Raw genomic sequence first — 14683 nt, 5'->3', positions numbered from 1 at the left:
ATCCAGAGGCCAACTAAAGGAGGTATTATGAGCAATACAAAAAACAGGACAGACACACATATCTGTTAGAGTTAAGAATCTGCACCCCAGTAAATCCTAATTTTTATAACACAATGTTTGTTCCTATTTATTACAGTGTCTTGAAGCACTTCCCTTTATTGCTGTTTTTCCTGAGACTGGCAGGGTAAGGTAAAGTTCAGGTTAACGGAATAAATAGAGGGATTTAAGAAAGAATGAGCCAGGGACAGGTCAGAGAGGGCACTCTATATTGGGAGCATACTGGGCTACTGAGTAGAGATTAAAATGTTGATAATGCAATCTATATGTTGAAGAAAGTCTGCTTGTCTGCTTTAACAGACTTAGCCCAGCATCCAGGTAGTTGTAGGGGTGAGTAGCTCTTTTGGTTCATCTCCTTTTCTGCCTGTTTATTTGCAGGGAGGCAGGTTAGAAACCCGTATTCTGTTTTCCTTGTTTTGTTAGGTAAGTTGGTTTTTTGGTCAGTTGTTTGTGTTGTTTTGGGCCATGCTCACCCTGAGGCTTTAAGCTACCACTTCTGAAATTGAGGCCATGGGAGAACGACTTTCAAACGGCTTCGGGGAGGTTCTGGACCACCATCCGGTGGCTCACCGGCGGGGGAAGCAGTGCACTGTCAACACGTGTGGTCAGTGGGGGCGGGGTGCTGCTGACCTCGCACTCGGCACGTCTTGGGTTGGTGAGGGAATACTTGAAGACTCCTCAAGCCCACCAGCACGTCTTCCCTTGAGGATGAGCAGAGCCTGGGGACCCTGTGGGGTCTCACCAATCTCTGGGGGCTGAGATCGGCGAGGTAGTCAAAAGCTCCTCGGTGGCAAGGCCCCTGGGGTGGATGAGGTCCGCCACAGAGTCCTCAAGGGCCCTGGATGTTGTGGGGCTGTCTGGTTGACATGTCCTGCAACATCGCGTGGACATCGGGGGCAGTGCCCGGATTGGCAGACCGGGGGGTGGTTTCCCTCTCAAAAAGGGGGACCGGAGGATGTGTTTTCCAACTATGGGGGATCACACTCCTCAGCCTCCCGGGAAGGTCTTTTCGGGGGTCCTGGAGAGGAGGGTCCGCAAGATTGGTCAAACCTCGGATCCAGGAGGAGCAATGTGGTTTTCGTCCTGGTCGTGGAACTGTGGACCAGCTCTATACCCTTAGCGCGGTCCTGGAGGGTGCATGGGAGTTTGGCCCGACCAGTCTACATGTGCTTTGTGGACCGGGAGAAGGCAGTAAGTCGGACTTGTTTTCCTGTGAGAGTTGGACTCCGCCAGGGCTGGCCTTTCCACCGGTTTCTTTCATAACCTTCATGGACAGAATTTCTAGGCGCAGCCAGGGCGTTGAGGGGCGGCGATTCGGTGGCCTCAGGATTGGGTCGCTGCTTTTTGCGGATGATCTAGTCCTGTTGGCTTCATCGAACGTGACCTTAGCTCTCTCTGGAGCAGTTCGCAGCCGAGTGAACGGCTGGGATGAGCCTCAGCACCTCCAAATCCGAGGACCAGGGTGCTCAGCCGGAAGGGTGGAGTGCAGCCTCCGGGTCGGGGATTGGATAGCCTGCAAGTGGAGGAGGTTCAAGTATCTCGGGGTCTTGTTCACGAGTGAGGGAAGGATGGAGCGGGCAGATGACCGGCTGATCGGTGCGGCTTCTGCAGTGATGCGGACTCTGTGCGGCCCGTCGTGGTGAAGAAGGAGCTGAGTCGAAAGCGAAGCCTCGATTTACCAGTCCGATCTCGTTCCTACCTTACCTCACCTATGGTCACGAGCTTTGGGTAGTGACCGAACGAATGGACCGCAAATACAAGCGGCCGAAATGAGCCCTCCGCAGGGTGGCGGGGCTCTCCCCTTAGAGATAGGGTGAGAAGCTCGGCCATCCGCCAGGAGCTCCAGAGTAGAACCACGCTGCTCCTCCGCATCGAGAGGAATCAGTTAAGGTGGCTCGCGGCATCTCGTGAGGATGCCTCCTGGACGTCTCCCTGTGAGATGTTCGGGGCACGGCCCTCCGGGAGGAGACCCGGGGAAGACCCAGGACACGCTGGAGGGACTAATGTTCTCTCGGCTGGCCTGGGACTGCCTTGGGGTCCCCCTGGGAGAGCTGGACAGAAGTGGCCGGGGATAGGGAAGTTCGGGCCGCCGCTGTGAAGCTGCTGTCCCCCGCGACCCGAGTGAAACGGATAAACGGGAGAAGATGATGAGATGAATATATTATATTATAGTAGTATCATTTCTATTGTTATTAAATACATGATCCTTTGTTGGACTGCAGCTCTGTGACCTTGGTCATTCTTGTGAGTGGGGAAAGAGGGGAGCATCCTTTTCTTATGTTTGGTTCCCCTAGGCCGGACGTTACACTGTTTAGATGCATTATATACAATTGCATGTTAACAGTTTACAGGGGTTGAGACAGCCCATCTTGAAAATGTATAAGACCAACTGTCAGAGCTCCTCAGGGACCTTTTTTCTTTGTAACCCCTTAGTGTGTTTGCACTGTGAACGCTCTTGTACAAAAACAATAAACTCAACTTAAACTTTGATGCTTTGAACCCGATCCTCCTTATTTAAGGGTTTTTCTTTAAAATTCCCACAACAGAAAGCCCGACCCCTGGTGAGAGTGGACTGCTGGACTCCTACGTCATCACCTCCATCACCATCTATAACAGAGTAGACTGCTGTCAGGAATTGATCAATGGGCTGAGGATCCACATCGGCGACTCTTTGGACAACAATGGTTTGAATAACCCATTGTGAGTAAAAAAAAGCATCTTCCTCATCATCATCCTCATCTCCCCTCTGCCCCTGTTTAGCCCCGGTTGGCTCCTTGCATCCCGGGGCTGAGTCAGTTACAAGCCACACTGCCTGACAAGCTAACGACAGTTAGCCGTTTACAACTTATCAATCTTTCCATCAGGACAGTCTGTGAATCATTTCAGTCGTGTAACGTTATTCCCTGTTCATCTCAGAGGCTGTGCTGCTTTCTCTTTCTTTTAGGGTTGGTCAAATTGGTCATGGCTACACAACCTTCACCCAGACCTTCACTCCTCCTATAAGGGGACGTATGAGGTGAACTTTGTTGCTGCGTCCTGTTAGAGCTAAGTAACCTTCACACTCTGTGAAGTGGAAGTCTACGGGTACCGTGACCCAACTGGTGAGAACTTGAACTTTTACATAAATAAATGTGAACACATGCGAAAGTCTCACTTTATCTAAAGGCAAGACATTAGATAGAAACAATTACATGAATGATAAGAATCGTATTATGAAGGGTGGTTGATCCTGCCTTCTTATAAGAGTCATAGGAGAATTAATAAAACCTACAACATGTCATGGTTTTGTGTGTCAATAACTCAAAGAGGTCCAGGTCTCAATGCTGATTTTTTGTGTTTCATTGTCAGGGGGAACTAGGCCCGCTCTAAGAAACCTCCACACTCCCTGTTTGATCTTGGCCTTGCAAACAACACCATCGAGGGAATGATACCGCAGTGAACACGGCCCCTGAGTTCCTGAGTCTGTGTGAGGTGGAGGTGTACGGCCTCGTCTGAATTAGGTCTTGTCCTTGTGATATGATGTAGTTACTAGTGGCACAATTTGTGTCCAAAGTCACAATCAGTTACAAGGAAACCATTAAATTGAATAAATCAGCATCAAAAAAAAGTCTACTGTCATTTTTTCATGTCATCTTGATTGGTCTAGATTTATTGGTCTCACAATTTCTTTGGCAATTCATTAATTATTAATATATAGCACGAAACGTTGGGATCTATGCCAGTGCTAAGGATAACAGCCATCATAGTACACACACTTTAGTATCAAAATAGGACATAAACTCTGTCCAATAGAGCCAAGCGACCTCGTTATATATAGTTATATACTTGTTATGAGAAATCATGACTATGAACGTCTACTGTGCTTTCAGTGGTAACATGTTAAAGGAACAATATGTCAGATAGTTTACTGTAATAAACCATAAAATGAGCATGATATGTCATCAGAGATGAAGGAAACATGCTCACTTAAATACGAGCTTCTGGACAACAATACCAGTCAGTATGTTTCTTCTTTTGAAATCAGGTCTGTTTGGGTTTTGTCCGTGTGTGATCCGATTGATCCCACACACTGCACATGTCGATGCTCCGTTTGCCAGAATATCAAACTAGCAAGCAAATGGACTCAGACGTAGAACTGGTTCATGAAAACAAAACAAAAAAAAATTTTGGTAAGCTTCAGAGTCAAATGAACTCTTGTGTATTTTGAATTTAAACCACAGTACCAATTTTAACCACTAGATGTCGCGTTAAGATCCATGGTTCCTTTAACAGTAACAAACATGACAGATCAACAACAGGCCATGTACGATAGAGGGAACTGTAACTATTGTATATTGTACTTTCATCCTAAAATATGCACAAACAGTTATAAACTTACTGCGTGTGTTCCCCTTAGATGGCAAAGTGAGCTCAGCCACCAGCCTAATGCCGGTGAATAGTAAACTGTCTAGTTCAGAACGAAATAATAACTCACTATTGAGTGCCTGGTGGATTTTGAACACTGTATAGTTGTGTAGAAAACATACTACTCCTCTAGCTTATATGTCACTGGTGTAATGGGAATAGCTTTATGACGTTTACCTTACTTAAATTTATAAACGCTGCTTTAATAGCCAGATAAAACACACTACAATGCACGCTTGAATCATTGCCACAAATGGGCAAGACCTGTACACCCATTAGTCAACTTTCAAATGTGCAAAAAGATATGAAATCACATTACAAAAACATATAACTGCCGATTCAGAAACATCCTGTTCCTCCTCCTTGGTTCTTGGACTCATTCAAACAAATGACAGTCAATAAAGTCTGGTTGCTCAAACAAGCCGCCTGTTCTATAGAAATTGTCTCTCATCAAAATCTTCTAACACGCAAAAATTAAGACAATCTTTCCCAAAAGTTTCACACCACAACTGGACAGAACAGGAGGCAAAACCATAGACCCGTATGGTAAGCGACCCTGCAGTAATGTGTTGTGTGTTCAATGTGAGTTCTGTGGTTTCCCATGTCTGTGAATGCACCTGAAGGAGAGCAACGTGTGTGTGGAATAGAGACGGCACGAGGCTGGCAGAGTGGGACCTGTGATGTTCTGTTGCGTGCTCATGGCTACAATAACCGAGTCCTTGTAAATGAGGCTGTTTGGCAATAAAAGCCGGTTTGCTAATAACGTCTCTTTATTCCTGACGCGTCTTGCTGGACCTTACAAATTGGTGTCAGAAGTAAAACCGCCGAAGTTTTGCTATCTCAGCTATGGGCTAGCCTGGACCTGGCTAACTCCGCCTGCAGCAGACAGACGACGAAAGACCGGAGGTCGTCCAAAAATCAAAGAGGAGCCAATGGACGCTGCTTATGCCGGTATGTCGGGACATGGGCGGTGTTTGACCGTGCTTCAGAGCATGTGGCCCACATAAGACAGTCGGCTAGGAGGTGGCTAAAGAGGTGGCCTCGGCTCGTGTGGCGCGGAGCAGCGCGCCGGCGGGAGGACGCCCACGGTGAGCGCCACGGGGCTGGATGGCGGTGCCAGCTGTAACCAAGTTCAAATGAAGACGCCGAAATACTCCGGTAAGACTGACTGGGAGGCCTTCCACGCCCAATTTGAACTCTTAGCACGGGCTGCGGGCTGGTCAGAGGACATTAAAGCCTCCAGCTGGCCCTGTACAGTGAGGCTTCGACATGCTTGCTGCAGCTTTGCCCGGCCGAAGAGAGAACTATGGAGCTTTAGTGGGTGCTCTGCAGCGCTGGTTTGGACAATGCAACCAGCCTGGTGTTCTGCGCTCAGAACTGTCAAGCAGGAAGAGGCGGGCTGGGGAGCCGCTCCGTGTGTTGGCTAATGACATTGAAACCCTGGCGAGGGCAGCGTATGCTCACATGTCCCCTGACGTGCAAAATGAACTAGCCAGAGACCAGTTCATCCGGGCCATGACTCCTAGAGAGCTGCGCATACAAACAGAACTAGTGCACCCTCATAGTCGCAGGAGGCGCTGGAGCTGGCCTTGGAGAGAGAGATAGTTGGAGAGACCAGTGACGACAGCGGCGCATCCCGGTCGTGAGGACTGCGGTGCAGGAGAGCCCAGTTCAAGCAAAGCCGGCATGGGCAGATGAGCTGACTGAATTAGTCCGTGCTGCGTCACTGCAACCGCGGTGCGCAGCAACCGTCCTCGCCGAGGTCCTCCTGTGGTTGGGTGTGTGTCAGTCCGGCCACATCAGCGTGAGGTACCCACAGCCGGCTGGTGTCCAGGGAAACGCCCCTGTGTCCCACCATGCTCCGTCGCCCCGGGATGGAGCCCAGCGGTACAGACGGGGGAGCGGGGCTCCACTACCCCCGGAAGCGATGACATCACCGAGGCTGCGAGAGTGGTGGGCTGGACACACATGGGGGTTTCTGCCATGTCCCCATCACCCTGGCGGGGGCCCCATGTGTAGCTCTCGTCGACACCGGCTCCCCGGCACACTGATGAGACCCGACCAGGTCCCAGCGGGATACAGCTGGAACCCACTGTGTGAAGCTGCGACAGTGACTGGTGAGCTAGCCCCTATGCTTGGAAGAGGGGTGGTGGCTATACGAGTGGGGGGGCTCTCAGTGAACTGTAACGTGTGGGTTGCAGCGGTCCAGGACCCCTGTATATTAGGACTGGACTTCCTGCGGGCTGCCCACTGTTTGTTAGACCTGGGGAAGAACACACTGACATTCCCAGGGGGGCCCACAGTTGGAATGGTACCCCCCCCACCAGGCCCCAAGGCCCACCCCGCCAACCTCTCGAGGGGTGGAGGAATGTCAGGGCCCGGACCCTCACCCCAAGCTTTTTCCCCTACGCCCCTGCCCCCCACATCTCGTTACCAGTTGTCAAACAGCCCCCTGCCCTGATCAGCAGCCCACAGCAGGTGAGGGACAGACTGGCCGCAGTACGGGGAGTATGGAGGCACAGCTGTGATAACCTGGAACCCGGGCAGCAACAGGAGTTGTGGCAGCTGTTGCTGCACTTTAAAGACATTTTTGCTCTTACAGAGGAGAAAGTGGGCCTGACACACCTGGTGCAGCACGAAATTGATACCGGCGATGCACGGCCCATCAAGACATGCCCCGCCGTCTTCCCATGAGGCACCAGGCTGCTGCAGACAGCGCTATTGACGAATGCTGAGACTGGCATCATCGAGCCCTCTGACAGCCCATGGGCCTCGGGGGTTGTGATGGTCAATAAGAAAGGAAGTCCAAAGATGAGGTTCTGTGTGGACTACAGACCACTAAACACGTGTGACCAAGAAAGACTCGTACCCACTGCCCCGAATCGACGAATCTCTGGACTTGGTACCGGCTCGTCCTGGTTTTCCTCTATGGACCTTTGCAGTGGTATTGGCAGGTGCCCCTCAGCCCCTCAGCCAGACCAAAGATTTGCTTTTCTGTACCGGCAGAGGATTGTGGCAGTTTCGAGTCCTCTGCTTTGGCCTGTGCAACGCTCCGGCCATGTTCGAACGGCTGATGGAAAAGGTGCTGAGTGACATTCCCCGACAGGGTGTCTGGTCTACCTGGATGACATACTGGTCCATGGGGATTCTTTCATGCGCCTTGGGGCCCTGCGGCGGGTTCTGCAGAGGATATCGGCGGCCGGTTTGAAGCTTCACCCCGACAAGTGCTGCTTCATGAGAAGAGAGCTGGAGTTTGGGGCACAGGGTTGGAGAAGGGGGCATTAGCACATTGGAGGAGAAGGTGCAGGCAGTGAGAGACTGGCCAGCTCCCACCAACCTGCTTCATCGGATTGGCATTCGTCCCAATCACGTTGATGTTCTGCAGTGAGGATGGCAAGCTGTCACTCTGCGGATGTAAAGGAGTAGTCCGAGTCTTTTGCATGCCCATGCACTCACACATAGCAGAAAACACACCGACTCTAGGTTCCTGCCTTGGTCGTGTGAATGACCTCAGCTGCACCAAACCGGACAAACATGCCCTCCACCAGAGCATCTGCGACCGTCTCTGCCTCCTGGTCTGGTATGGCATCCACCGCCACCCTCTCCATCGGGGCCCCCCTGCCAGCTGCTGTAGCGGGGCGCGAGACTGATCAGGGGACCCTTGTGTGCCGTGCAGAGGTCACAGCGGCGACATCTCTCCTCATCTGACCCCAGTAGAAACCATGCCGGACGCGACGGAGGGTTTTTGAGACTCCAAAGTGCCCCGCCCCAGCAACTACCATGAGAGGCTTTCAGCACCGTCTCTTCCAGTGCTCTGAGGCCACCACCTGCCACCTCTCTTCCCTGTAGCGGCTCCTTCCAGGCTCTCTGGAGCACCCCCTCCTTCACCCGTGAGACCCAAACTTTGTAAACAGTCCTTTAGTGGCAGGAAAGCATCCAGCAACCTTGTTCCACTGTGGCTGTTGTCCTGACTCCACCCACTGCAGCACGGGGTGCAGATCGCATCCTGCTCCTGCTGCGCTCTCCATTCAGGTGAGTCAACAACCTGCATCTCTCTGCAGACAGGCCTTTCTCCATCCTGCATGGAGCCTTGTTCCTCCATGTGGAGCTCTTTCTCCCGGACCTCTCTTTTTTACGTTCTGCAGCCGTCAAGAGCACAGGGACCCGAGACATAGCTCAGAATTAGCATGGCGGGTTCCAGCCCTGTACTCCACTTGAAACACGTACGGTGCCAGCTCTTCCAGCCAGCGTGCAATCTGCCTTCTGGCTCTTTGAAGGACATTAACCACTGGAGGGCAGAGTGGTCAGTTCGGACAGTGAAAGGCAGGCAGCACAGATAGTACTTGAAATGGCTTATTGCCCTCACGATAGCCAGCAGTTCTCTCCGTGTCACACAGTAGCGCCGTTCAGCCTTGTTGAAAGTCTTACTGAAGTACGCCACCACTTTCTCCCCTCCCACCCCCACCTGACTCAGTACCGCCCCCATCCCAACATCACTGGCGTCTGTGTCCAAGACGAATGGAGGTTAGGGTCTGGGGGGGGTGAGGACCGGAGACTCTGTCAAGGCCTTCTTCAAAGAGTTAAAGGCCTGCTCGCACTCAGGAGTCCAAGAGAAATCGCTGTCTTTCTGCTGCAGGCGGAACAGGGGCGCAGCTATACAAGAGAAGCCGCGCACAAACCACCTGTAGTGAGATGCCAATCCGATGAAGCCAATATATTCAATGTTTCATTCAATATATTCAAGGTTTCATTCAATATATTCAGACTTCATTCAATATATTCAAAGTTTCATTCCATATATTCAAGGTTCATTAATATATTAAAGTTTCATTCCATATTTCAGACTTCATTCAATATTTCAAGGTTCACTCCATATATTCAAAGTTTCATTCATTATTCAGACTTCATTCAATATATTCAGACTTCATTCAATTATTCAAAGTTTCATTCAATATATTCAGACTTCATTCAATTATTCAGGGTTCACTCCTATATTCAAAGTTTCATTCAATATATCAGACTTCATTCAATATATTCAAGGTTCACTCCTGTATTCAAGGTTTCATTCATATAGTTCCACGTTTCAATACAATATATTAAAAAGTTTAATTTCTGAATGGCATGCCATATATATATATATATATATATATATATATATATATTATATATTATATATATATATTATATATATCAACGATTAATCAAAATCAGTTAATGTAAACGTTAGTGCTCTTTATTCTTTATTCATTGTCACATCTACATTTCAGGATCTGGTTATTATAGACACAGATTAAATGTTAATAAATATTTCAATATTTATCATCACAGTAACAGTGTACACACATTAGTGCTGTAAACTCCAGCATTAAAAATACATACGTTGGTTTGGTGCTTACATAAGGAGTAAACATTTATAATCATCACTTTAAAAGTTACATACGTTGTTTTTGGTGCCTGTTTGTTTCCCAGATATATTAGTGTGTGTGTGAATGGGTGTATAAGAGGCATTAACTTATTTGAGGTGGCTCGCTCCGATCCGGTGCTGTGTGCTGTCATACAACAAGGACTTTTTAAATGACTTCTCTGATCTGCTAGCTGAAATTATGTACAGCACTTTGTGTCAGCTGCGGCTGTCTTTAAAGGGCTTTATAAATACAGTTGAGTTGTTACTTTTTACCATTTCAATTCCTTCTGAATCTCCTTTGTCACATTCAACATTATTATCGCTCCTCCACAATTCTAATACGATTCATTTCCAACAGAATAAGAAGTCTATATTTTTTCTGTCTGTTCTAACCAGAATGATGAATCTCTGTGTTTTCCTCGTGCTGCTCCTCCTGGGGACGTGCTCAGTTGCCAGTTATGGTAAGTATGATCTGACTGTTAGTCTCATGAATTTCTTTCACCGTCTGGCGTGACAAGCTGCTGCGTTTCTGAGCGCTGCATGTCCACTGAAGCAGCGTCCTCTGCAAAGAGGAGTGAAAAAGCTTACAGCACCTGGTATTCCCAGGCCCTATGCGGCCGTCAGCCGACCAATGGTTGAGCAGACCTGAGGAAAGTTGAGCGCTCAACAGACCAATCATAGAGCGAGGAATTGAAATCATCTGAATCATCTAATTTATCGCGCCACTGGCGGCGAATGTTATGTTCGACATCTCTTCATTCAGGTGAGTTTTATCGTCTTCATCCTTCGCTGCTAATTAGACATCTGTTAGGCATGTTTGAAGCTGTGGCGATTTTGTCAGAAGAAATAAGATTGTCTGGAAATCAGAAACTGACATCGTTGACATGCGGGATTTGACTTGTTAATGTGTAATGACAGCGTACTGACAACCTTCCAGTAGGCTACATAACTAGCGCTAGCAGCTAACGGGACCGGTGACACAGAGTTGAAAACGAATAAACATCCCATAAAAGTGTACCCACACTCTTAGAACAACGCTTTCTTAGGATTAATCCATAATGCGTTGCAATTATTTCGAGTTGGGGGCTATCAACAAAGTTTTCTGTCATGGCTCATCCGCCCCCTCCCTCCTGAGGGACGATTAGCGCTAGTGTACACGGTGGTCAGCACATCCACACAGACGATTATTAGGATACGTCGGATCTTTTACAAATTGAAACGGTATAGCTGGTGATGTAAATATTATTTCGTTGGCATGACCAAAACGCATCTGTCTAATGACTCGACATTGCTTAGGTGAGCATCATCTTAAAATCTTAAATCAGAAACAGTATTTGAAGTCTCAGTGTCTATGGTGTAGAAGTGTGTTAGTGTTATAATCCAAGTGATGTACATGTCAGTTAAGTTTATTTATTTATTTTTTTTGCAAGAAACACATGGCATAACAGTTATTAAAACATGTAACACACGTACACAAAATGTTGATATCATTTCAGTGACAGCAGTTCATCCTTCATGGAGAATCTGTTTGGTGACTGGGTGAAGAGGGGTACTGTGGTCAGACTGGACATCCGACACTGGCTGCACCACTGGGATGCTGTTGTCATCAAACAGAGCCACGCCAAGTACGGGGTGTTCATGAGTGCCCTGACAGGTGCCGTGCTCGCCTACAACAAGGCAGACATGATGCTCCTGGTCCAGGCGGTCAGGAGTGGCAACCAAGAGCTGTACGCCAGGTATTCACATGAGGAGATGATGGCCTTCCTCAAGCTTCACCAAATCCGGTCGTATGTCAGGCGCATTACCCATGGGCTTGTGGTAAGTGTGATATTGATCCTTGTATGAATTTCATGAATAAGAAGCAAACATACTTGGATGGGATGTAACGGTAACTGGTACTGACAGGTATCAGTTGGATCTGTTTTGAAAATAAATGTAAGATCATTAGGAGTAACAAATTTCTAATTATTGGAATGTGATTATAAACTCAAAGAGCTGAGAATACATTATATGCATTAACAGGAGACTGCTTTGGTGATTGAGTCCATCATTGCCGAGTTCAGGGGACCAGCAGGCCTTGACATTGATGGAATCCACATGTCAAAGACAAGTCGACAGAGGCAGTCGATGCCCACATGGACAACTGCCGAGCAAGCATCTCAGATGCATGCAATGGGTTAATGTCTTTGCAGTCATTGTGTGTCATTAAAAACCTAAACTTCAAACACGTGTATAGCAACATTTCAAGGGACGCCATAATAAATAAGGACCTTGCAATATGTTTGTGCTTACAGGGGTGAGTTAGAGGCCTGTCAGTCAAATAAACTGCACTTTAAAATATAAATAATCAACTTTAAATAAGAGTATTGTTTGCATGTGTATAATCTATACACTTGTATGTTGAAGATTGAGCGAGTCCAGATTAGAGTCCGGTGTGTTTAATCTGACAGCTATCTGCTATCTTTGTCAAAATCTTTGATAGTTAAGGATCAAGGAGTTGTATTTATAATAATATTTTGCATGTTTACAAACACATGTAAACATGGGATGAAACGAAAATTGGTTTTCCTCCCCCTGGTCCCCGGAGCGCCCACCCAATAGCAATAATAATAAATAAATAAAATATATATATAATAATATATATATAGATATATATATATAATATATAATTATATTATATATATTAGAGAGAGAGAGAGAGAGAGAGAGAGAGAGAAGAGAAGAGAAAAACATAAAATATAAAAGTAAAAGGAGGCAAATTTCTGGTGGAAAAAAGTCAGAAAGAGTGAAACAGAGTAGAAGTTTTCTTTTGTCCGCTCCCTTCAACAACTAAATCACCAAATAATCTGGTTAAGGAGGGCGGGTCAGACACTAAATACAAATACAAACTAAAACACCCAAATATAACAAGTAATTGGCACACACACATCTGTGCATGGATGGAAATAGAAACGCGTGAATAACTCAGTAAAGGTTTAAGTAAAGGTGTTTCAAGGTGTGTGCATGCATTGTTTTCAGAGTTTAAGTAAAGGTTTCAAACATTCATCATGCGGTGGTGTGTGCGGGGGGCTCATCAACATCACTCACCGATTCATCCAGCTGCTGTGGCATCCTGGCTGCGCCTCAAGCCCACCACATGCGGGCAGCCCCTGAAAGGGCGAAATCCTCCAGCTCGGCCAGCACAGCATCCCTCCATCCTCTCCTCTCCTCGCTCTGTGCGTGGCGATCTGCTTCACCTGAACCTGGAAACCTGGGCGAAAAGGTCGAAGTGAGGGGCTAGCAGAGAGTATTCATCAGGTCCGGCCCTCTCCAGCTTGCTTCCACAATCACTGTCCGCCATCTCCCCTGCTGTTCTCCCCGGGATAAGTGACATCTCTGGTGTCGGCTGGCCCGGGCCGGAGTCCCGCTCCCTCCGCAGCCGCCGCGCCAGCCGCCGCCGCTCTCACAAAATTCCTCCCCGTGCTGGCCACAGCTCCCACCCACCGGTGACTCCACCGGTGCGCCCAACGCTTTCCTCCCCAGCGCAGGCCAGCGCAAAGCCTCGCTGTCCCCCCCCCCCCCCGAGGCTGACAGCTCTCCGTGGACAGGTTCAGTTTGATCCTCATCCCGGTTGTTTAAAACGAACCAGACTGGCTTCCCGGTTTTGTTGTCGCTCGGTTTTCTTGTGCTGGCAGAAAACACAACCACAGGATCAGCGCCGAGGAGACAAGGTGCAGCGGCGCCATCATGGTAAGAATGATTCTAAGTCAAAGAAAACGTCAAACTGGCGGGAAGACAAACCGGAAGTCTAGCAACACGGTGGCCTTTCAGAATAAGCATTCATGTTTTAATATATGGAATATAAACTCTTGAATGAAAACCCTTGAGTGTTGGCTACATGACTGACAAGAACCCTTAGCCTAAGGAAAGTCCAATAAATCAGCCACCCACAATTAAAAAAAAAAATAAATAATCCAGTCCAGGGCTGTTTTCTTCTTTGCGATATGCAGACTATGCAATTGCATAGGGGATAGGCCCCAGGCATAGTGCCCCCCCCACGCGTCTGATATTCTATTAATCTAATGATATAGAAATGTTTCTCTATATCGTATATATATTTGTAAAGTTGAGGAGTACAGAGTGTCCCAGATTTGTGCATTCCTCTAGTATCGGGTAAAAATCTTACAGCTGTCCGCTCAATCTTGAATATTTTAGTTTAAAAAGGTCCAGAAAATAGTGAAACACAGTTTTCAGAGCCACCCAGGGGAAGGTGTAACAAATGTTTCACAAGCTCTTATATATATGGTGTATATATAATATATTTTAATTTCAGTGAGAACGGTGTCCAGATTAGTTTGTTAGCTTGCAGATTGTTTGTATGCTGACAGACCCTTTATCTAAGTAAAATGTCGTCCGCGCACAATTAAAAAGAAATGGGAGTGACAGTAGATATGTAATCCACAGCCAGGGGCCGTTTTCTATTTTCTTTCTTGCGAGATACAGACTAGGCACGTGCAAAGGCCCCGTTCCACCAGGGGCCCCCCAAGCCTTCCGTTACTGTACCTGTCGTATAGTTGTAAGCCAAGCAAACCCCCCTCTTTTTGTGTGACTTGTTTTGTTAGAGTTATACACAAAACTAAGTGCCAGGAACTCAGCAATTCCACACGATAAGTGGTTTAATGATGTGTGGTGAGCCATAATGCCTGTTACTTTTGTCCATGTCTGTGGACTCGGAGAAAACGTTAGTAACTCAGCCAGTTGGCTAGGGTTTTTTTGTATGTGAATAACTTAATATCAATCAATAGCATCTTGCATAGGACCCCCAAACCGAGAGAAACG

This window comes from Larimichthys crocea, chromosome XVII (genome assembly GCF_000972845.2).
Source record: "Larimichthys crocea isolate SSNF chromosome XVII, L_crocea_2.0, whole genome shotgun sequence".
Taxonomy (NCBI): Eukaryota; Metazoa; Chordata; class Actinopteri; family Sciaenidae; genus Larimichthys; species Larimichthys crocea.
The sequence above is the reverse complement of the archived record's forward strand: the minus strand, read 5'-3'. Positions refer to the sequence as shown.